The following is a 24060-nucleotide window of genomic DNA, read 5'->3' as shown; positions in this document are numbered from 1 at the left end:
CTTAAAATCTGCATCTCTTGCGATTGCTTAAAATCTGCATCTCTTGCTTTCCTGCATCTCTTTTGTGATACAGGGTACTAATAGAGAAAGAACATTAATACAGCTCTTAGAATGACAGCTCCTTTAATTTATTTAATCCACTTAGCGGCTACTACTTCTCAGTGCTCTATAGGGAACACCTGCAAAATATCATGGTGCAGCAATATTAATGATAAAATACAATTATTGAATCAGAATGCCTTTCCAAAGTACTCAGTAGAAGAAATACAAGGAAGATTGAGATTATAGTATGTACAGGGAAAATAGAAGAAAAAATTACAGAACATAGAAAAAAAAAATCTTTTACTTTCTCATGAAGCAGAACTCATCTGCAGCAAAACAACCAGTAAAATCTACTGTAAAGTTCTTGTGTTCTTACTGAAGCTATTTTTGCTTTCCCAGTTATTCATTCCTCTAGTACCACCGTGGTATCTTTTACAGTTTACAAAAAAGAACAGCTGTAGGCTGTACAGATTCTCTACTATAAACTAGTTTTAACCACATAATTACTAAAAAGAAACTCACAACTTACACTTGGGATTTATCAACTAGTGATAAATTGAACAATTTTCATAATTTTAAACACCTTTTTTCTTTTTTTTTTTATTCCTCCCTGGCCTGATCAGAGGCAGCAGTTCCCTGTGTGAGGAGTCTTACCCACTGCTAATAACTAATGGAAAGGACAACATCATTTCTGTTTTGATATACTTTATTTTTTAAAAAATGTCAAAAACTTATGATGTACTGCATCTACCTCACTAGAATATAAATCTATTTCTCCAGTTTTGTCTGAAAATTGTTCCACAGAGCAAGAGGCAGGGAAAAAGCCCATTAAACAAACCATTACCAGAAATGTAAGGGGAAGGGGGGAAGGTCACTCCCTAGACACAGAGTGATACTGTACTGAAAATTACTTTTGACTTTGTTTTTTCAAAATGTAAAAAAACTCCAAACACTGGAATGAGAAATTAATGGATTATGACCTCTTTCATGTTTATTTGGATTAAAATGCTATGAAGAATTTTAACTTTCAGATCCTTATCTCTTTCTTCTTGGTCTCCCTACAGACTAGTTGTCGCTGAGATATTCTGTATGTTAAGTCCTACTGTCTCCTACATATGCTTTCACAGGCTCTCACCTTGTCTTGTTATGAGGTTCTGCCAGTATATTCATTTTCTTATATAAAGGGCACGTGCACTTGGAGACCAAGGCTCAGAGTGTAGAATTCCCTGGATAACAACTGCTGTCATCAGCTCATATCTGACTTAAATGAATCATCTGTACCATCACTCTCACAGAGCCTTTTCAGAGTGCCCTAGCCGAGAAGATTTCATAGTATGCTATTAGGCAACCCTTAATCATCTACACAAGAGAAGCATGAAAGTCAACCTCTGAAGCTCTTTAGAGCTGAAATAATGTTTATAATATTCCTTTCAAAATCTAGGTTTAAAGCTTTTGTTGCTCAATTGATTAGCAATTTTGAAATTAAAAAAAAAAGAAAGAAAACCAAAACAATTACCCATCTCTAAAGCACATGCACAAATCCTTACATAATTAAGTTACTTTACATGTTCAAAAAATGCTGTAAAGGCAGGTTAGCACCATAGCTAGTGCTGGGCTAGAATGAGTTAAGCAGATCAGTTTTCTTCTTAGGAAAGAAGAGGTGGTCATGGCTGCAGAGTGAACTAGCAGAAGAAAACTGCTTTTTCTCTCTCAACTCCTTCAGACCACAGTTAATTGCCAATGTATTTCTTTTAAGTTCTCTTGATTTTGTAAGACATCTTTGCCTTCAAAATTCCTTGAACTTCTGAGCTTTTTTCTTTTTAAGTGTCTAAAGAGAAAACCTATCTCCAATAAAGTTCAAATAATTACTACTTGATCACTGATAGATCATAAATTGTTTCAGATACATAGCAATGCCTAATAGCTCCCTTTCTTTTTATCGTAAAGAAAACTTGCTTGCGCTATCCAAAAGGAGATTTCTATTTTAAATACATTACTGATTCTTATGTCTATGATTTTCAAATAGAAGACAAGTTAACCAACCTCAGCCAAGGCTCAATATTATGCATTTAAACATATGCTCACCTGCTTAGTCTGCTCTCAGTCATAAGTAAAAGAACCTTTAGAAGTACCTTAAAATACACAGCCAAAAGTTAAATAAATATAGACATATAAGATAATGAGATGCATGCTTCTGCTGCAAAGTTACGTTAAACAAGCCAAACTCCTCCCTGAATAGAAATCCCATCAATTACCGTCTTTGAAAGACAGTCACCTGGATTCTCCATCTCTCCTTAAAACATGCATCTTCTGAATATATGCCCTTTTTTTTTCTCCTTGTTAAGCAGAGGGAAGTTGGTACTTAATTAGTTTGAAGTGAGTCGTTAACCTGAATATAATAGAGAAACAAGTTCAGGATAGTAGCATTTCTCACAAATGAGGGATAACCTGTCAGAAAACACTTTCTTCTTTCCTACAATTTTTAATTTGGTCAGAACAAGCCATAATTCATCCTTCACGGAGGACAGACTTAAAATGAGATCTCTTGCTACTCTTTTGAATTTGGCACAGGAACTCTTTTACACCCTTTGGGATTCACGGACACATTCCAGCAGTGGAATGAAAAATTTATTTTTCATCAATCCTTTAAGTTATTCTGAAGTTTACAAATTGATTCAGAAAATCAACAATGCAACATTACAGAGGTTTACCTCTCAGGGAATTAACTTTAAAGCTTTTGACAAATCTTTCAAGCATGGTAGGAACTAGTCTTTCAAAAAAGTCAAGGACAAATTTTTCTTTTACACTCTCAGACTAACAGCTACATTCAGCTTAATAACTCCTTAGCGCCTGTGCCCAGATCTGTCTCGCACGCTCATGACATTGTTAGCATCTGAAATGTCACTCTGATCTTTGGGAAGGAACAGTGTGCAGTCTTTCCCTTGCATCCTTCTTTGTTGTGGAAGATAACTTATCATTGCTGTTGCACCTTGACTGAGGCAGCTGTGGTCCCTATTTGGAAGCAAGGCAGCAGAAGGTGTCAAAACATTTGAGGTCAAGGCAAAGAAAACAGAGAAAGCTGGAACAAAACCTGAAGTCACTTGTGATTTCACTCCAAAGTAACCAGAGGCTCCTTAAAGTAGTACTTACCTTAAAACTTGGGGGAGGAAATTTCTTGAGTGTAAGACACATTAAGCCCTGTCATTCATGATGTCCCTTTAAAATGGAATTCTTCAGCCTATTCTGTATTTTTAAACCTCACCTACCTTTCCTATAGGCACACTGCAGAAAGCTTTCAGGAATGTAATTTCTCTAACACAAAATAACTAAAACTTTACAAACAAAACTATATATTTTTATAGCAGTTTTCCAGGTGCACAAGAATATCCTGGGTTAAACCAGAAGGAGGAAGGTGAGAAATCTTGAAGAACAGCAGAGGATCATGCTGGATCCAAAACTTATTTACTCAATTTTCCATTGCAAATCAAACTTCAGCACTGAAAAACAGATCATGTTTCAGATGCTTAAAGCTTGCAGTGAGGCAACACATAAACACTTATTCAATTATTTTGTAATTAGTCAGAGGCCCAATAATTTTCCCAAACAACATAACTCAGTTTTTACCTACCCAGCACTTCTTCTGTCACATCTAACATTGTATGTTTATACTGCACACAGTGTAATACAGATGTGTCTGTATTGATGCATACTGGGAAAATCTGTGCAGCCATCACTTAGTACCTCATTAAGAGCAGCACAGAAGGGAGGAGGAAAAGAGGAACAGAAGGAAAACAGGAAAGCAACTTGTGGCTATATGTGCGTTATGCATAGCAGATGGGTAACATGCCTTGACCACCACATTTCATGGAAACTGCATGGAATTGCAGCCAAAACAGTGAAATGGTTGGGAGGAAAAGGGTTAAAAGATACTCTGCAGAAACAAAGGACTCACCAACTTCATTGTGGAAAGATAATCAATAGAGTCCTCTAGAAGGACAAAACATGATGAGTTATCAGGTTACAGACATTAGGCAAGGACATAGCTCTACTTAAAGCAAGTTTTGCAGAAAATTCATTACTTCTACAGCTGAAAGTTCTAGATAGTCTCATTAAGAATCAGTTGCTGGGACAGAAGAACCTCTCAGAGCAGATAACCGCATTGTTGAAATAGTAATTTGCCAAAATCAGTGGATAATTCATTATGCTCCCCACCTCTTTCAGATTAGTGGAGGACAATATAGTGTAACAAAAAATGAAGAAAAGAGATCTTGTCCATGATGATGTCCCTGTGATTCACAGGATAATGTGAGGTAATCTGTGTTATAACCAAGACAAGTTTTGTGGTACTAATCAAATATGGAAGAAGCTTCTGAAGTTTGTTCCACCCAAACAAGTTTTATACTTTTTTTTTTTGTACCAAGACAAGGGAGAGCAGTTTTCTCTCCCTTAGAGTAGGGCACGCCACAGCTTGTCAGAGACAAAGCACTTGGTGTTACACCTGGGTGTGGATGGATGCAACCACACACAGTTTACCCTCCTGCCCTATGCTCTCAAAAAAAGAATATTTTAGGCAGTACTTTTCAGAAATAACTGAAGGATGTCTATACACACCTTAATTCCTATAGTGGAAAGAAAAAAATTTAACATTCTATTTTGATGCAGTTGAAAAGGAACTGGAAATACTGCCTTAAAAATAATGGAAGGTTTCCAGAGAACTTCTGTTCACAAGCCAAGCCCACCTGCCTCACTGATCCCCTATGGCTTTTTCACATATTGACTGCTAGGAAAAGTCTCTATGATCCTCCTTGGGAAAACTAATATTTTTATATTTTATTTACTTGTTTTTAAGTCAACTACTTTCAGTTCCTTTTGCATCATGTCATTCCTGCAACATCTACACTGGTTGTATGGGATTACAATCAAGATTTTGCTGCAGCTCTCCTTGTGTTTTGAACATGAGCTGCAGGGATCAGTCATGCAAAGCTGATCTCTTACTACCTCATCCATCCTACTCTCCTCCTCAGTGGCTTTCCCAATGGTAAAGAATTTTGTGTGGTAGCAAGCAACACTCAGGTCATTTGCACAGTACATTTTTAATCTAGGTAACTTTTTGAAAGTCACTCAGCCTTTCTGGACTAAGCCATATTTTGTCAGCATGAAGAAAATAAAAAATGTCAAATTGCATTTAAGCTCTTTCATGTTTTTCAGACTACTTCTGATTGACTTCCAGGCGGGTAAATGAAGAGGTCTGAGTAACTTTATCCATGCACTGCCTGAAGAGAGTGCACAGATAGAGTAGAATCCAACCCCACATATTTCCTTATCTTATCCTTATCTTGCAGTTTTTTCATTACAGTAGCTGTAAACATTGCCAGTCAAAGATGCTCTTTCAAAGAAAAACCAGGAACAAAGGATTTTCAAAATTGTATTCCACCACCAAAGTATACTTGTTTCAGACAAAAATTACACACACACACTCTCATACTCCCAAACTTGTCTGAACAGAGTAAGCTTGTAACAAAGACAGAATTGAAATAACATGGCTGAAGTCTGCCCTTCTGTAAAAAACCCACAAACAGCTGCACACTAGCTTCAAAAACAAAATCACAGGCAAGTCAATGTCCACTTGTTTGTATTTGCTGTAGGATCAAACCAAAGGTATCCTCTTCAACCAGCACAGACTTTTTAGATTAACATCTGAATTGAATAAATATTAAACTGCTGTAAAATTTGCCACTTTGATTTATCAAGTGAATTACCACAGACCTACCAGATGACCTATGGATAATCTCCCATTTCCCCTTCTAAAACAGCTTTCTCTGTGAGCCACAAAATTAATGATCTTAAATATCAAAATAACCTTCTTCAGGAGTTGAAGTTTTCATTTAAATCTTCCCAGCCTCAAGACCCCTTTAAGATAAATGATTTTATATTAACAGTGAAGGAGTCAGATTTACAAAGTCAGTAAGAAGTCATAAGTTTCGCATTTTAATCACTCATAGCCACTGTATTTGATTTACTCCACAATTTCCATCAGAAAATGAAAAAGTTTTGAAGAATGAGTTATTCTCAATGTAAATCTCCAGCAAGCCTCTGTCAGTCTTTTTCCTGGTAGTTTTTTCTGCCTCCTGATTGAAACTACACCACCAGTTTAATTGCTCTATTACTTAATGACTTCTAACCTTAAAAGACTGTAAATACAGAAAGTTAAACCAATACATAACAATTCTCCATAGAATAGAGGAATCCATTATGAACATCAGTATAGCTTGTGAATTTACTACCCTAACACTTTTACAAAGACAAAAAAAAAAGTAAAAATCTATACAGGTCTAGAATGCTTCTACTGAACAGTATGTATGTACCTACATAAAGGAGGGAAAGAAAGAATTCCATACTTCAATACAATCTTTGCTTGCCACAAATTGTACATCCCTTGGCTGTAACAGAACCTGTGGGAAGGTATGACTCCAAAAATTATAGCTCAAAAGAAGTTTCAGTGCTGGAAACTTGTTGGGAATACTAAGCATTTTGTAATTTTGCTGGCAGGTTTTTTTTTCTATATATTTATTAATTCCAGTGTTTTTAGCAGTTCATTGTACCTTTGTTCAACTACAGGGAAAGAACTGTTTAGTTTACAGCACAGTTTTATATGCAAATTATATTCAGTAGAGATTCATCATAAGTGTCAATAGGAAAAGAAGCAAGACAGATTTAAGACTTGAGATTTTTTCATAAACTTTTGAAGGAACACTGAAATTAGAAAGCATGCTGAACTCACTATAATGTATTTTCTTACAAGCATGTGCCAAGTGAAGTATATTAAAGGATTTTTTTCTTCTAGAAGTACTACAGGACTTTATGCTCCATTTTCTATTTCTAAATATTTGAGATAGAAAAGTGCTGTCTTCTGCATGCAGTCAAACTTACTGTTTGCTTAGCTCTCCCTGGACTTCAGTTTGTTTCTAGTCTGTGAAAACATTTCCATTACATCTAGTAGCACTGGAGAAAAAGTGGTTTTCAACCCCATACAAATCAAAATTCAGGAGAAAATTCATTGTTCAAAATGAAGAGATATTTTACTGCCAATAGGGGGAAAAACGTCTTTACAAATCAGCCAGCTGTTGCACTAACAACATCAAATAAAGAAATTGTAGAGCTTATTCTACCCTTTATCAATAATGCATGGCTGCGCACAGACAATTTATAGCTGTTTTCCATCACTAGGTATTGTGCAGTACTAAATTAAGTCTACAAAATTCAAGGACAGTCCACCCACACAGCTACTGTAAGCCAGCCAGGCCACTTGAATAAACATTTTAAAGGCATAAAGTGAGTTTTATTAGCATGCCGAGACACAGTTCCTAGTGGACAAAGCACCTCCTTTGAAGAAGTAAAAGTACATTTAAGTAGAAAGAGAGAAGAGTTACGCTTGTGCCTTACGCGTAGAGAAAAAGCAAAGGGGAAAATAAAAAATATATAGACAACAGTTCAAAACCCTGACCTTGTTAAGATTAAAACATGAAGCAAGAGAATTTATTTTCTATACTAGAAAATGACTGTCAGTCTCAGAAAATTCTCAGAGGTGCTGAACCAGTCAGGTTCTGACAGCAAAACAGCTAAAACCAAAGATGGTTTGACAGCATTTTTTTTATATTTGGGTACAGAGACTTCTTTTCTTAATCCTTTACAGGTCATATAAATCAGAAAAGCATACAAAGTTTTCATCAAGATAAAAAACCAGTTATTGTACCAAAATAGTCTCAGCAACATATATGGCACCAGTAAACAAGTGAGAAGTGTCTTCCAGAGATCACATTAACCAGAATACAGTATGGCACAAGGTGGATGCTTTTGGTCAGTGCCACTGCTTCCTACAATAGCAGTCCCAGCACTTGAATGCCTAAAATGCAAGAAAGCATCAAGGAACTTGGAGTGCACATGCTGGCCACCAGCAGCAAAAGGAGGCAGGTGCCAGGCCTGCACAATCCAACAGTTTCACTTGAGCTCTGCTCTGGCAGTGACCAACATGCCACCTGAGCCCTCACTAGCCTGGCTTCTGATGTGCAGTCAGGTGTAAGTAGCCAGAACACGGATGGCAGCACCACCAGGAGGTGGGTTTGGATCACTTGCAGACTTCTACTCCTATGTCTTTTACAGTCACGGTCCACAGTTTCCCTATAAAAAGTACTGGCAAGCACGAGGTTTGTGACAACGTTTTTATACCCAGAGCACCACTCCAGGTGGGAGCAGGTGTCTCTGGCAACTAGCATGAGAAGATGACATCCGTGCCTAGAAAAAACACTTTTGTACAACATGGGAACGTGGAAGATAAAGCGCAGCATGGCTGCGCACTCAATGGCTTTGTGGCATATCTAAGCACAACCACAAATAAGAGCAGGAAGGATGCAAGAGCCAGAGTTTGAGCCACAGCTGTTTTAAGTTGGTCAAGTGGAAACATCTGGCCAAATAAAAAAACATTACTGCATTTATTGTGCAGGTGTTGAAAGAAAAAGATCAGCTCTGTTCAGTGGTATTTGGATTTGAGCAAAGTTTAACCTCACTTACAATACACACACTTTCTCAAAAATCAGATCTCCTTTGCACATGAAAGTATCTCATGGACCTCTAAAGCCAACTAATCAATGTGTAAAGCTCCTATTTAACTGCTCCATCAAGCCTAGAAAATTCAGAAAGTGAAGACCCAGATTACAAGGTAAGCAGAAGTTTAAAATACCTACAGCTTAAGAATTAGCTAAGCAAAGCAACTGATGAGCATTTGTATTTTAATCTGTCAGAAGTGCTAGCTTTTCGTCAGAAGGTTGGTTGTCATATTTTGTTTGTTTGGTTTTTTTTCTGTTAAATAGGTTGAGTTTCTGCTATGAAAAATGAAACTGCTGTTTTATAGCCTGATGATATTGCAGTAAAACCTTTGGCTAAATCAAGGCTGCAGGACACAGCTTTGAGAAACCCTAGGCAATGCCAGTGAAGCAACCATGGCTTTATAAGTGGAAATTAATTTTAATAAGTCCATTGCTCATCTCACATTGCCAAAGTCTGTGATCCAATTAGAAGTGCAGTGCTTTAATGACCTGCACAGGGGTCACATTCAGTGAAGTTCAAAGACAGACAAAATACTCTTGGGCCCTCTCCATGGAGTGTCACACCAGTGGGATTCTGGCTTTAGAACTCATAGGCAAAAACCACTGAGGTGGTAACATTAGTATTTCAAGTTATCAGTTAACTGTATATACACAAAATGCCTTGAGCACAATGAAATGTTACTGTGTTACGTGCAATAATGGCACACACTGTCTTGAAATACAGTATTTTATGGAAAGAAATTAAGCCCACTTCTCCAAAGACTTGCTAAATTAGTACCCCTAGTGTACTGACATTAATTTGGAGTACCTCTCTGCACTGATAGCTGTTGCCATTAGCACCTGCACTTTTCCTGCTCTCTGTAACAGCAAGTTACAATCCAGCACTACTGAAATATAGAACGGGAGAGCTCACTATGCCACTTGATTAAGGACAAACAAAGATACATATGTATCTATATAACTTGAAGAGTACTTAAATTCAGAGCACCTGAGAAGCAAATCTTTTCCCCCTGCTCCTCTCCATATCAAGTCTTGTGACAAGAGCTGACACAAGAGTTGCCCTTACCGTCCATTTCTTAGCAACTGTACACAGCGGTCCTGTGCTTTCAAACGGGCCACCAAGCAAGTCAGCAATCATCCCTGATGTCAGCTCCCCCACAGCAGACACAAGTCTGCTCTGGGTTTTCCAGCCTTTCTGCAATCATACTCTTCCTCTCTGTCTGCATATGTGTCCTTACAGCACCCTCACCTAACCCTAACCCTGTACCAGCAGGGCACCCGCTGCACCCCACTCGAAATCCAGGCTGTGACTGCCCTACATTACTGGCACCTCCTGCAGTGCATTGGGCAGCCAGGTCTGGGGACCCTCAAGGGCAACCTGAGCAACCCCTCTAGGCACATACACACATTTCCGTCATTTTAGAAGCCCACGCTTGGCTGAGGCTATTCACTTTTACAGCCAGGACATGGCTGTGGCACACAGCCACACAGGAACTGGGACAAGCCTAGTCACAGTGATAATAAGTTTCCTTATTTAGCCTTTTCTGAGCATTTATCTTCCCTGCCAGCTACAGTCCTGCCTCGAGGCCTAGAAGCAGTCATGCTTTTCCCCCAACTCCTGTAACAAAGCATTTCTTTGCCACCAGAAAAGAAAAATTCACCTACAGATGCTTTTCCTGGTGAAAATAATCATCCCCAGAAGAACGAGAGCCCTGGTACACCCATTTAAATAACAGCACCCTGCAAGGAGGAATAGACACTGCTCTACAAGCAAGAGCCCAGGCCCAATCCAAAACGTGCTTGTGTGAGGTCTGCAGTAGAAGTGCACACAAGCTTCCCAGTCACAGAAGCTTGCTCCAGGTGCATTGCAATACCCTCTGCCCCCTCTCTGAACTGAGTTTTGAACAAGATAGCCAAAGGGAGAGTCAGTGGAGTCTGCATGTGTGCACATACACAACCCCCCACGCGTCCCCCCCATCTAAATGGCAAGTTCAGAGAGTAATGAAGAAAGGTAGGAGATCTGCTTTTCCACACTTAATGAGTTTCACAGTTTGGGGAAAAACTGGTGCCCCTGCATTTTTGGAATCACTAGATTCAGGAGCCCTCTACCTGCCCCAAAAGCTGTCAGCAATTCAAGGCCACATCTGTAACCACAAGATTTACTTCACACCCAAAAGCCAAAACAGACTGTCCCCACTGCTTGGTTGCACACTGATTAAAGCAGCAAAAGCAGTACTAGACAAGAGTTAACCTGCAATTAGCTATCCTAAATAGTCAGAACTGTCCAGAGATGAAATGTTTGCTCTTCAAGAGATGTTTTAGGCATCTTACCTCTCATCCGAACCTGCAGCACACTGCAGTGCATGTAACAAGGTGGGCAGACAGTGATATTCACCAAAAGAAAGCATTAACAGGATTCAGCTGCCATCTCAAACAGCAGCTGTCAAACCTGAGGGAATCCAGGAGTCTGTAGCAAAGAGCCTTTACACAGTCTTTACCCATCTGGGTTTCATTTACTACTGATTTAAACTTAGGCCCTCCTTTTTGTGTTGCTCTTAACCTGATCTTTGCACACTATTTAAAAAAAAATAAAAAATCTATACAGCTCTGTCCTGCTGAAAAACTTACACCCCCAGTCTCTGGTCACTGAAACAATTCTGCAGTGAGAAGAGGCCATGCTGTGCACTGGGCACTGCACAAACATACTCTGTTAGCCTAGTCTTTGGCTAGTCTGCTGTGCGGCTGAGAAAATGTAGCAGCACTGCAGTGCAGCCGATGATCCAGCTCTGAATCCAGTATACGGGTACAAACATGGGTAATTAATGAAAGATTGCAGCAGCAGCTCTAGTCAAAGCAGAATGGTCACTTTTCTAGCTGCAGTTATATTTAACTTCTTATCCATATTTTTCCTGGTGGAGAATCTCAGTCTGGCATCTCGGAGAATGAAGGTTACATCTTTTTACTACTAAAATATTCTTAATACACGGATCAAAAGACTAAGGCATTCTAATGGAAAGGTATACAAGCACTTAAGACTGTAGAATTTGTGATTTGGGAAAAGAAAATAAATTGTTTCTTCACTGCATCAATTTTGCCTTACTGAAGTCAGTGAATTTACTTATAACTAACAAATACTGATAGCTGGTTCAGTATATGGCTTGAGGTTCATATAGTTCTGTGCCAAATTTGGCTAGGGTAGAGTTAATTTTCTTTACAGTAGTTGATAAAGAGCTGTGTTTTAGATATGTGCTGGTAGCACCACTGATAACACAGGGATCTTTTAGTTACTGCTGAGCGATGCGTGCACAGCTATGACCTTTTATGCTCCTCATAACACCCCATCAGAGGAGGGGGGGTGCACAAGGAGTTGGGAGGGGATACAGCCAGGATAGCTGATCCCAGAGATATTCCAAACCATATGGCATCATGCTCAGCATATAAAGCCAGAAAAAGAAGGAAGAGGGAACATTTGGAGTGACAGTATTTGTCTTTCCAAATCACACTGTTACGTGAGATGAGATCCTGCTTTTCTGAGGAGGGCTGAAAACCTGCCTGCTCACAGGAAGGAGTGAATTAATTCTCTGTTTTACTTTGCTTGTGTGCATGGCTTTTGCTTTCCTATTAAACTGGTTTTGTCTCAATGCACAAGTTTTGTCACTTTTACCCTTCCAGTTCTCTCCTCCATCCTGCTGGTGAGGGAGTGAGCGAGCAGCTCTGTGGGGTTAAACCATGACAGGTTGATTACAGAGCAAGAGGTGGGGCTAGGACAGTCTGTGCGACCATGTCTATCTTCTTCCCTCTGCCCCCAGCAAAAGAAATCATATCTTACCTTAAAAGATTGTAACAGAAGTGCCAGTCTCTCCTTTAGGGGGTTTTAGGCATCAAACATAATGCAGCAGATTCAGCTAATGCAATGTGTCGGTAGTTGGCAGCACATTCAGGAATTTGAGAGTCATCCTACAAGAAGAGAAATGAAAAGCACCAATTAATCATTGCACATGCTAAGCATTGTATCTCATGCTTAAAACCTCTGATGCTTGGTAGAGCCATGCTGCTAAACAATAAAAAGGTACCAACAATCACAAATATGAAAAGCTGAGGCATTTTTTGTTTCCAAGGTGAAATGCACAAGCCACATTTTGGCTACAGCACCCTGGAAAGAAAGCATGCATCTTGCAATAGCTAGATCACCATGCACTGCCTTCCCAATTTAGATCTTCTTTGTTCAAACAACAGTCCATGTGAATGAACAGAAACAAAGCTCCAGGCATGTCAGGATACACCAGCCATGCCAGTCACAGAAACACAAGAGTAAATGTGTGTAACCCAGTACTAGTTTGAACTGGGAAATGCATCAGAAGCCCATGTGAGCTAAGTATTAGCGCTACATAAGCCAGGATGTTGGTGTACATGGAAGACACATGGAAGTACTTTACAGACTACAGGAAAAGGAAGGACATCTACAGACATGTCTCATTTTCCTGAATAGGCTTTTTTCAAAATTCTCATCTTGTAAGGACTCATACTTATGAATCTCAACTCAAAGACACTCCAACGGCAGCAGAGTTCATGCCTGCACCACTATAGCACATAAGGCAGCTCTCTTCCCCCACAGCAATTCAACAAAGATGTTCCATCACAAAGAGTCAGTAATTTGTTTTTCAGCTCCAACTCATTTGCAGTGTTTAGTCCTCAAACGAGCAAATTTCCAAAAATGCAAGCGTGTGCACATACACACACAGGGTGTGTGCACATACACACACAGACACAGTTCCTTGCTCTGAGATATCCCAGCACACAACCACTCACAGGTACAGTGGGAGTCAGCTGTACCCTGAGGCAGCGCTGATGTTGAACAGTTACACAATGACTCTGCTTTGACATTTGACAGCAATGGAGGGATGGGCCAGCAGAACAACTCCTCTATATCTAGCATGGTTACTCAGGAGAATTTTAAAGATCATTTTCAGGTAAAAGACACTTATCATCCGGGTTACTAAATACTTTGCTAAAGCTTTGGTATGAACATACAGGGTGATTGCTGTCCCAGTTTGTAAAACTACAGAAATGGGACCTTCATGGAGTGCAAGAGAATCATACCAGTTAAAAATTAAAGAATTTTTATTATAAATTAAAAAAACAGCACCAAAAGCATGTTACAGACCCCTGTCCCTACATAGATATACATGCATTGTTCTGGTCATACACTGCTTACAAATCCCTAAAACAGCCTCCTAAGGGTTGTCTTCATAAACTAAAATAACAAGTAGCATTTGAAGGGAAATTACAAGGGTCTGTTTTTGTGAGGTTGGGAGGGGAAAATAAGTTGGGACACCTTAGTGTCTAGAAAGGTAACATCTGTTACAAACCCAGAAATCCAAAAGCCCCAAGCTTAGATGAGCTTTAAACAGTGTTCTAAAGTTACCCCAAGGAATGGCAGTCAATTTCTCCAGTTTCCTCTCCTCTCTAACACTTTCTCAATACATTTAGTTATACTTTTAGCTATTCATGTAAAATATGAACATTTTATGCAGCATGTTACCTATCCATGATACCTCCAAAGTGCTTTTCTTAGAATAGGGGTACATTTCTAAACTGATTACAAGTATCTCCATATACATAATATTAAAAACTGTAATGCATTAGGGAACTTGAGATTACAGAAAGCAAATTATATCCTTGGAGCTATATATTCACAGATAATAGGAAGTACCACAGTCATTGCATTTCTGTATAACCTCTGCACTACACTTCTGTATAAAGCAGTACAGAAGTTTGCAGGTATTCAATCAATGGTCACACATCCTCGGCTGCTGTTCAAGGACATAAAAACCTGACTTTCAAACCCCTGCTGCCATGTGTCCCCATACCATGATGTCATGATCATTCAGGTATTCTGCATAGGTTAATTTTTCTCTAGCAGATTTCACATTTTGCACATTTCCCCACAGCTACCAAAACTCTGTACCAGGCACTCTTGTAATTCAGCTGAAGAGAGCTTGTGCCCCGACCTGATCCAGATAAGCTTGAAAACACAGTAACTGTGCAACACCAAAAGCCAGAACCAGGACACGGCTTGAGCCACAAGATGGACTAGTGAGAACTTTGTGCGAATTGCACATCTTTATCAAAGAGGAGTGATCAAAATCAGAAATCCTTGGGGAGCTAAGATTTATCACATACCTTAATATTTTCCATGCCAGATGGAAAGAATGCTTCACTTTTGCTTTTTATCCCAAACAAATCACAGCATACACGTATACACAATCATCTGACTCCTACACATCCAAGCACAACCAAAACAAAAAACATTACAATGCACACCCATTTTTTCCCTTAAGGGGAGAACAAACCACACCTAACAGGTATTAACAAAAACACTAAACATTAGAAAACATTCTGTTACAATAGGGATTTAAAAAAATATATGTAATACTGTAAGCAAAATTTTAATCTGTATAAAATGGATGTATGTTTCTCACATAAAAAAAGTAATTGTTCTTTGCTTCACAAATGGCAATCTGATTTCATTTCCAAGCAGAAAACTTACTCAGTGTTTAGTATTACCAAGTCCTAAGTAGAAGGAAAGAAAAGCAGAAATGAAAACAAACATGGGCAAACAGTTAAGCAGAGATATTGCATATACAAAAGGAGTATATTTGCTGATAAAGTTGTAATTTTTACAGAAAGTCATAACCTTCATAAAATTTTAGATTTACACAAAGCTTACTATGCAACAGATATTCCTTAAACTCCCAAGGACATGCTGTCACCAATCTTTAACAGAAAGTCCACATATTTCACAGCATACTTCACTAGCTTGACAAGTTCACTACAGGCAGCTAACACACATATTCCATCCTCTCTCCTTTTCCATTTTAACATTGTTTAACACCTCCTCCCACATGTTCCTCCAACACACCCACCTCTCTCCTGCAGCCTGATTCACTTATCTAAAGAGGAATTTATGCTGGCCTGAAAAAAACACCAGCCCCCTCAACTGAAAGGATATGGCTGGATAACTTATTGAGATATGCCTCAGATGTTTTGTCCAACAAACACTTCTAAGTCAGTTAAAGACACCCTGCGTAGCACCAGAAGGTATTTAAATTTTTGGTGTGAAGAAGACATTATTTTAAAATAAATTTGAAGATAACACTTCTAATGGTAAAAACACTTTCTTGGTGAATATATTCTACATTTTTGGACAGAAAGCTTTTAAGTAGTCAAAAGCACTATTCAGCCTTTGTACACTTCACTGGCATAAGTTCTCATAATTGCTACAGGAAATAACTAAGGCTATGTCTGTGCGACACAAAGCACCATACTAATTAACCCTGCAGAGACACTAATTAATCTCGGCAGGGCCTACAGTAACATGACTACTCTGCATAGGGAATCTCCCCATAGTAATGCATCCTTCCTGCCATTTGGATACCCCACCTCCCACCCCAAGCAGTCTCTTTCACATGAAAGATGGGTCTTCCACCTAGGATGAACCCTCCATGGAGGGGTGTTTCCTCTCGGAAGCTGTGGCACTGCTCATTTTTATTGAAGTCTATGACCTTCAGCAGTCAACACTGTACGTTGCACCAATTCTTGACAAACAGTAAAATAATTGACAGGTATTACTGAGGATCCTTGGCTGCTAGAGGACAAATGTGACAGGGTATACCTATGGACACTCTCCTGGGCCCCAGGAGGAAAGGTCCAGGACAGTACCTCAGAGGAGCTATGTATAATAATAATGGTGATTGTTTGACAATCACCTGAGGTAATTCACGTCACATTTAAATTTCTCACCTAGTCTCAAAATAAAGCAAGGAGAGACCTTCTAGCACTAGTATAATTTTTCTCCACCTAGTCAGCTCCAAGTAGCAGATAACAGTGTGGTTGTTAGCACGGTAGAAAAAGTTAAAGTGTTGCCAAAGCGACTTTCCTTTCAACATTCTTGTGATAAAACAATCCCTGGGCTAAAGCCAGAACATTTTATCTGCTGTACTTGATGCCACCTCTTGGTAGAGAGGCCTGCTCTTCCCGTACTGCAAATGGACTTTGAGCTTCTTATGACTTGTTAAAACACCTACATTAAGGAATAAGGTACTCCGCAGTAGCTTGAAGTGCTTGTCCCGATAGGTACTGGTTTTGAGCAACCAGAGAGCAAGAGGAGAGGAACACACACATTACAACCTGCAGCAGAACAAAGCCTCACAGCCTGCCCATACTACAGGATAGAAAGGCGCAGAAGGGTCATTCCCTGGGGCACAAACAAGCCAAAGCCAGGGAACTGTTTTACTGCCAAGCAGAACAGACAATTTCAGGTTCTGAAGTGTCCCTGTCTAGTCCCCTCTTCCTCCTCCCCATAAATACATATCTAAAACTAAGGTATTTCTGAGACAATCCTGTTCTTACGGCCTCTCTCAGTAAACATAGACCTTCTGCAAAGCACAGCCCCATGAATTTAGCAGGAGTTACCTGAGCAAGGTGACTCATGTTGCTGGTAAATGCGATACACCAGCTCAGCTAGAACCTGGCAGGCAAGGCTGGCTTTTCACGTGTCAGTCAGTTTTGCACAGACAGAGGTCACAACACCAGAAAGGGCAGCTTTGCTTTGGCCCAGGGCTTGTACTATAGTGTTCAGAAGTTTCAACACGTAGGCTGTTTCTTGTGGCAAAAGCACAGGGACAACTATCTAGCATAAAATGTGCTGCATTGAGACAAGGAGAAGTCATGTCAATTAAGCAGTATCAAAAGACTTCTTGAGACTTTCACAGTCTCAGCAGAGCAGACAAATACTCAAGTAAGTCTGCCAGATCCAGCATGGATGAATACACATCCTACATCCCTGTAAAAAGCGTCGTTCACTTGCATTTGATAAGTAGGTGTTAAAGAAGTAGTTCTCACACTTAGACCCAAATACTTCACCTCATGAAAAATAGGAAGATGGCATAAGACACATTTGCTATCCAATCACTTTCAAAAACATTATCAGAGGTACATGTAAGTTTACAACTACCTAATAAAGGGCTATTTCCTTCAGATTTTTTTTACCCAAAGGCTGACTGTGAATTGTACACAGTAAAAGTAACAAGATAGGTAAACACTTCAGTCTCCAAACAATAAAAACTGGTCAAGATTGTTACAATACAGTAAAACCCAGCAAGCCATACAAACAGATGTGCTGAATCTTAACGCCTTTAGCTGCCAAGTCAGGTGAAGCTGACGCATCATTCATTGTCAGGTCAGATAGATGTCCCACTCAAGGGGGATAGATGACTCAGGTCAGATAGATGTCCCACTTCCTCCTCCAGTGCCTTCCCTATACAAACTGTGGAGTTCACCCTGGGCTTTGTGAAAGGAGATCTTTGCTTGGTAGGACAAACAGTGCCATGACACAACCACCACTGCAAAACAGATCTTCAGCTGGCAGACAGCTTTGAAAACGCAATGAACTGATGAACCCCAAACTGCACAGTGCTATTGGGTGGTATGCTCCTTGCTACAGGAGGCTGCAAGAAGAAGGATCTTCAAAAGTCATATATCACTGAGGGCCACTCTTATGGCAATACTGTTTCCGTTGTGCAAAAGCTAATAACAACCAAATATGACAGCTGTCTCATCTGATGTTCTGAATCAATTATTTGAACAAGAAGAACTAATATTAAGGTCATTCTGAATTTACTTCCTGTGAAGCAAGCTAATCCAGTATAACACTGTATGTTCTTACTCCTTCAAGAGCACCATGTTCTAGACAAAACAGTACAAAAGACATTTTGGATGAGGGGTGGTAGACAAAATCAAGCATTTCCAGGGATTCAATGACCAGGAAAATTAAATAACCAAACATGTGGCCTCCAAGGAAAAGGACATATTATTCCTCAGAGTTCCACTAGTAGCTCCTAAGAGAACAGCTTTCTCCAATTGAACTTCAAGTCCTATCACTCTAATACATTTGTCAGTGTCCCTCAGAAACAAAGCAGGACAGCAGTGAGTCCTAGCATAAGCAAGAAGGATTAGCAAGGGGAGGACAAACAGGACACAGGTAGTGCTGGTCAGGATGTTCTTCTCTGCTGAAATGGTTATCATGAATAGCATATTTAGCAATGGCATTGATTGGGAACTCCACAAATAGCAATATTCATAGAATGGTTTGGGTTGGAAGGGTCCTTAAAGATCATCTCATTCCCCCTGCTCTAGGCAGGGACATCTTTCACTAGACCAGGTTTCTCAGAAGTTGTCCAGCCTTGCCTTGAACACTCCCAGGGATGGGGTACCCACAACTTCTCTGGGCAACCTGTCCCAGTGCACAGCACCCTCACAGTAAAGAATTTTTTCCTAATATCTAATTTAAACCTACTCTCAGTTTGAATCTATTCCCCCTTGTCCTGTCACTACATGCTACTGTAAAAAGTCCCTCTCCACCTTTCTTGTAGGCTCCCTTCAGGTACTGGAAGATCACAATTAGGTCACCCCTAAGCCTTCTGTTTTCCACGCTGAACAAACTCAATTCTCTCAGCCTTTCCTCACAGGAGAGGTGCTCCAACCCTCTAATCATCTTGGTGTCCCTCCTCTGGACTCACTCCTACAGGTCATTCCTGTGCTGAGGACACCAGAGCTGGATGCAGCGCTCCAGGCGGGGTCTCATCAGAGTACAGGGGCAGAATCACCTCCCTTGACCTGCTGGCCACGATGCTTTTGATGCAGCCCAGGATACAATTCGCTTTCTGGGCTGTGAGCACATTGCTGGTTCATGTCCAGCCTCTCATCCACTAATATTCCCATCCTTTCTGCCAAAAAATAAGTAGTGAGATTCATAACAATATTAGTACTCTCTCTCTCCACATACAGAAAATAAAAATAAATACATTAAACACTAGATTTTCATGCTCCAGCTCACAGACATTAAGGTTGTAGTCTAACAACATAATGTCTCAAACTAGACTGGGGAAAACATGCATGTACAGTGTGATTTTCAACATATATTTCTCCTGAACAGCTAAAAAATATGCCATATAAAATTGCAAAAGTCCCCTCTGCTCACACAATGCATAAAACATGAAGGTCACCGAGCAAAGCAACCTCAAACGATTCTTCCTGAAAAGTTGCAGGCTCTCCCTTGTGAGGGCAGCCAGAAAAAGGCAGGGGAGGGAGAGGACAGAATGGAAAAGTAGATGAAAATGCCAGCGCAAGCTTTGCAGCACTGCTTTATCACGTCGGTGTGAGGGCCCAGCACAGCTGCGGGTACTCAGGGTCACTGTGGATGAAAAATTACCAGTTTAATTGCTGTCCCACCACAGCTTCTGTTGAGCAGACTTTGATTTGTGCAGGACTATCCGACTTGTTGCAGCAGTTTGCAAACAGTTTGTCCACCAGAAAGAGATACCAACCAGGGGATTTTGCATGCTCGTGCACACACACACACTCTAATACACCTTCGACATTAAGTACTCCCTTTCAAAAACAAATCACCACTTCAAGCTACAAGTACTCTCTCATTTAGATATAATTTAAATATTCCATTAGATTGCAACACCAAAACCTACTCAGTGACACAAACCAGATCAGCTTTCACTATTTCTTGAAAGAGCAAGAAATAAAATACTAAACTTACAGGTCTGCTAGTCCACCGTTTTTCTCTGGCACACCAAAACGTACATTATTTAACTGCAATGCCTGAAACAGTAACTTGACCTCTCTGGGAAGGTGGGCGGTATTATTCAAGCTGAAACATTAGAAACATGCATAATTACGCTGGGTATTTGCCACACATTCTTTCATCCGTGAACCAATATGAATGGAAAAGTCACACTGACACTCCAGGCTTAGATTATGTCCAAACCATCAATTAAGAAGGTTTTTCGTGAGCTCCCGAGAGAACAGAATTTTTTGGGCAGGAGAAATTTTCTCTGGACTTAACTGTACATACATTACAAAGACAAAATGTCACTGCTGAAGCACAAAGCCAAGTGGGCTAAACCATGGATGTCGAGCTTTCTGCCCACCAGTGATAATATAGTGTCACTTTGCTTTCCTCTGACCCCACAAACCATTCATGCAGCACTTGTGAGGATGCCTGCCACAGCACCAGCCACATCCCATCATTCATCATCCACCTCTTCCTGTGCTGTGATGCCTCTCGCACTCCTGTGTGGTGCCTGCCTGCTTCTCCGCACAATCAAAGGACTTCTGGCAGAATCAGACCATCCATAGGACTGGATGGGACCCACTGGGAGGGCAAACAGGGCAGATGCATGAAGAGAAGAGACCATGGCTCCTAACTCCACCAGCATCCACAACTCACTTCACAGCTGCTTATGCGTATGGCAGTACCCCCTTCTCACCAAGCATACAGGGTGCCCTCTGCACGTAGCCTTCTCTTCACTTAGAAGAAAACAGCATTCACCTTTCAAGTTTTGGGCAGCAGAAGATAAGTGAAATACCACAATCCAGTATTCAGAGGTGAAACCTAGTGAAATACACAAAACTTTCAGAATAGTTAAGGTTAGAAGACAACATAAAAATGCAGCTTTTTTCTTCAGAGAGAGAAAATGCAGTTCAAACAAGAGAACTGCATACACATGTCAAACTCCAGTCTTCTGTAATATTAAGTTTTCATATTCCTCAAAACCAAGACCTAGCTGCACTCCTGACAAGTGAGATGCAATAGTATCTATAGCTGTTGAGATCCCAGTTGCCCCGAACTTATTTTTATACCAGCATCTGTATGTTGCTGTTCTGGGCAACTAACCCAAGTATCCCCTGTCTATGATGGAAATTCCAGCATTCTTGATTCAGCTCATTTCATTCTTGGTGCTTTGTACAAACACATATGTAATACAAGGTATTTATTTCAGCTGATTCCTCATGCACTAGGAACAATGCATGCATCTGGAACACTGCTCCAGCAGAGACACATGAACAATTCTAGAATCATTCTTCTGCTGTTTTTCAAGTAGCCCAGCTGCCTGTATTTCTTGCCCTTCTTTATATACTTCAAAAACTTTGGAATTCATAACAATGCACACAGAATATTGAGAGGTAGTTCCCTAAGTTAGATTTTGTAGTTTCAATGACCTGTGTTTTCCCTTTAAGCAGGAAAACTATGTATCTCAGGGAACACAAGTTGCCACAGTGACCATGTAGAAAGAAGGTAATACTTCAGGGACTATTTTCCACATGTATTTGAAATCTCAAGATATGAAAATTGGTCATTGTCAAATTATTATGACCATATAAACAGAACTTGCTGAAGAATTTTTTTGTGAGTTTTAAATCTGGTTTTGCAAATAATGGTTTATGCAGAGTTTAATCCCTGCACTCTTTCATACATACTTGTGAAAACTGCAGATAGCTTTATTTTGAATGTTCTTTCCTTCTTCCACATAACCTAAAAAAGAATTAAAAGGTGACAGAGCAACTGTCTTAAGCCCTACTTAAAATATCTATTCAGAATGTCTGAGCAATGTGATGAAAATGCTTTAAGTCAAACAAAAGTAGCTTGTGGTGAAAAGAGAGGAAACAGAGTAAAGATCCAAGTCTGCATCAAATCCTGGTTGGAATAATTTAATTGCCACTGTGTAAAAGCAGGAATTTCTCCAGTCCATTTCAGTATTTGCTATTCCAATAAACACAAAAGAAGGGAAAAGTCAATGTTAGAGTTTTAAATTTCAGTTTAGTGGTTTGGTAACAGCCTTCCTCAAGTCATTTTCCTGGGAAAGAGCTGCTAGAGCACAGAGCTAATTAGGGCTTGTCAGTTAAGCTCTTTTTTCTGCTCTGCTCAGAAAACCTAGACAAATAGCTTATCCGCGGACAGACCTAGGGGCCTTTCATAAATAGTTTGTATTCCACTGCAAGCTTAGGCATATTACATAAACATCTGGAGTGCCCAGGAGAACCTCGAATACCTCCCCCTTTCTGCCCTGCAGCATCTTCATGACACTGTTTCATCAACAGTGACAAAAAGAAAATGGTATTATTGTGGGCTTCCATCCAAAAACTGTTGTCATCTGTAATTTGTCTATATGTACACAAGGGTTTGGAGTGAAAGGGAGGAGGGTTAATTCAGGTGCACAAACAAGTTTTCCAATCTTCCTTATCAGTTCTGAACTTCTGAGAAAGAGTGAGCCTTGTATCATTATTAAAAAGAGACTATTTCCAGAATAGTTGGAGACTAGACTGCTCTGGGGGAAAACAGCAGAGAAAACAGGTATGTTCAGCTTTGCCCTGGAGATACAGTCCAGTATGGAAGTGCTCTTGACATTCAGAATTTAAGAAGACACAAAAGCTGTGTTGACCATGCAAAGGCCCACAATTAATAAACCAGTTGCTCACCATGCAGCAGATACTTTGATACCACATTTCACAGCATAGCTGGATTGGAGGCAAGAATCTACTTGCTGTGTGAGCCAATCTATATATAAGGAGGGAAAGGCACACAGTTCTCTCTAGCATGCTTTCCACAAAGTCCTAGAACAGCAACACCAGGGCCTTCTGTTTAACTGCAGTCTTGCAGGTAGGCATTTTTGCAGTCTATCAAGCCTAACCACTGAGCAATTCTTTGCGTGTTTATTTTTCAAACCTGTAGAGCTGTACCTTCCTGCATATTACAGTAACTGCATAATAGGTGTAGCTTAGCTACCTTAAAATATTCCCTCCATAAAACCAGGGAAACAAAGTCTTCTGCTTCACTGCTGCACCACAGGAGAGCACCTAAAGCTTCTGGCAAGAAAGACAAAGACAATAGAAGACGACCAGTGTGATAAACTACCCTTCACATTTTATTCCAATGAGTAGTAATTACATTTAAAAATTCACAAAATCCATGCATGTGTTAAACATGAGAGAAGCTGTCCTGAGAGCTGGATGCTCTGAGATCACATTTCAAAGCAATGCAGTATCATTCTTTTAATCTTTTGGGAAAACCAGCATGGACATTCTGCTTCAACGTAATTAAGGCAGGGATTCCAGCCTCTTCATTGTGACCTTCCACAAAAACCTTAGGGGTCAAGAGTAGCAGCTTGTGCATGTCCTGCTACAAAGCTAATATATCTGTACTATCAGCAAAACCTTTCTCTAACAATAGGGCCAACAAGTTTTAGGGAGGTAAAAGGGGGACATGTAGATACACTCAAAGACTGCCATGCAACAGCTTATACATAACCATAAATTAAAAGTTGTTTTTCTGAAGGCAACTGCAGGTATTTAATTTTTACTCTGCAGGTAGAAAAAAATTTAGATTCATTTTCATGTTTTATTCTCAACAAATATCCAGACCCTATCAAAGCAGTAATGAATTAAAGACTTGTTTTCTTAGAGCAATTATTAGTGAACGAAATGAAGCCAAGGGAAAGGCTACTTCTTGCTCTGACAGTGAAATGCTAAGCAGAGAGAGGGAGAGTTTGGAGAAAAAGTGTTG

General features: G+C 40.0%; 1 protein-coding gene across 2 annotated transcripts in view; it reads right to left on the bottom strand.

Moving 5' to 3' along the window:
• Positions 1-24060, bottom strand: part of KANK1 (KN motif and ankyrin repeat domains 1) — a 119986-nt gene that overhangs the window by 84076 nt on the left and 11850 nt on the right. The window contains exons 1-2 of one of the 2 annotated variants that reach the window (XM_027634692.1): positions 20257-20300; positions 12475-12602 (exon numbers count right to left, since the gene is read on the bottom strand). The gene's annotated coding sequence lies outside the window, so the exon portion shown is untranslated. Of the gene's footprint in view, positions 1-12474; positions 12603-20256; positions 20301-24060 lie in introns of those variants that run through there. The other variant, XM_027634693.1, reaches the window with a different exon arrangement.

The sequence above is a fragment of the Corapipo altera genome, unplaced genomic scaffold (genome assembly GCF_003945725.1).
Source record: "Corapipo altera isolate COAL_440 unplaced genomic scaffold, ASM394572v1 61411, whole genome shotgun sequence".
In the NCBI taxonomy this organism is placed as follows: Eukaryota; Metazoa; Chordata; class Aves; order Passeriformes; family Pipridae; genus Corapipo; species Corapipo altera.
This window is presented reverse-complemented; position numbering and strand designations above follow the sequence as displayed.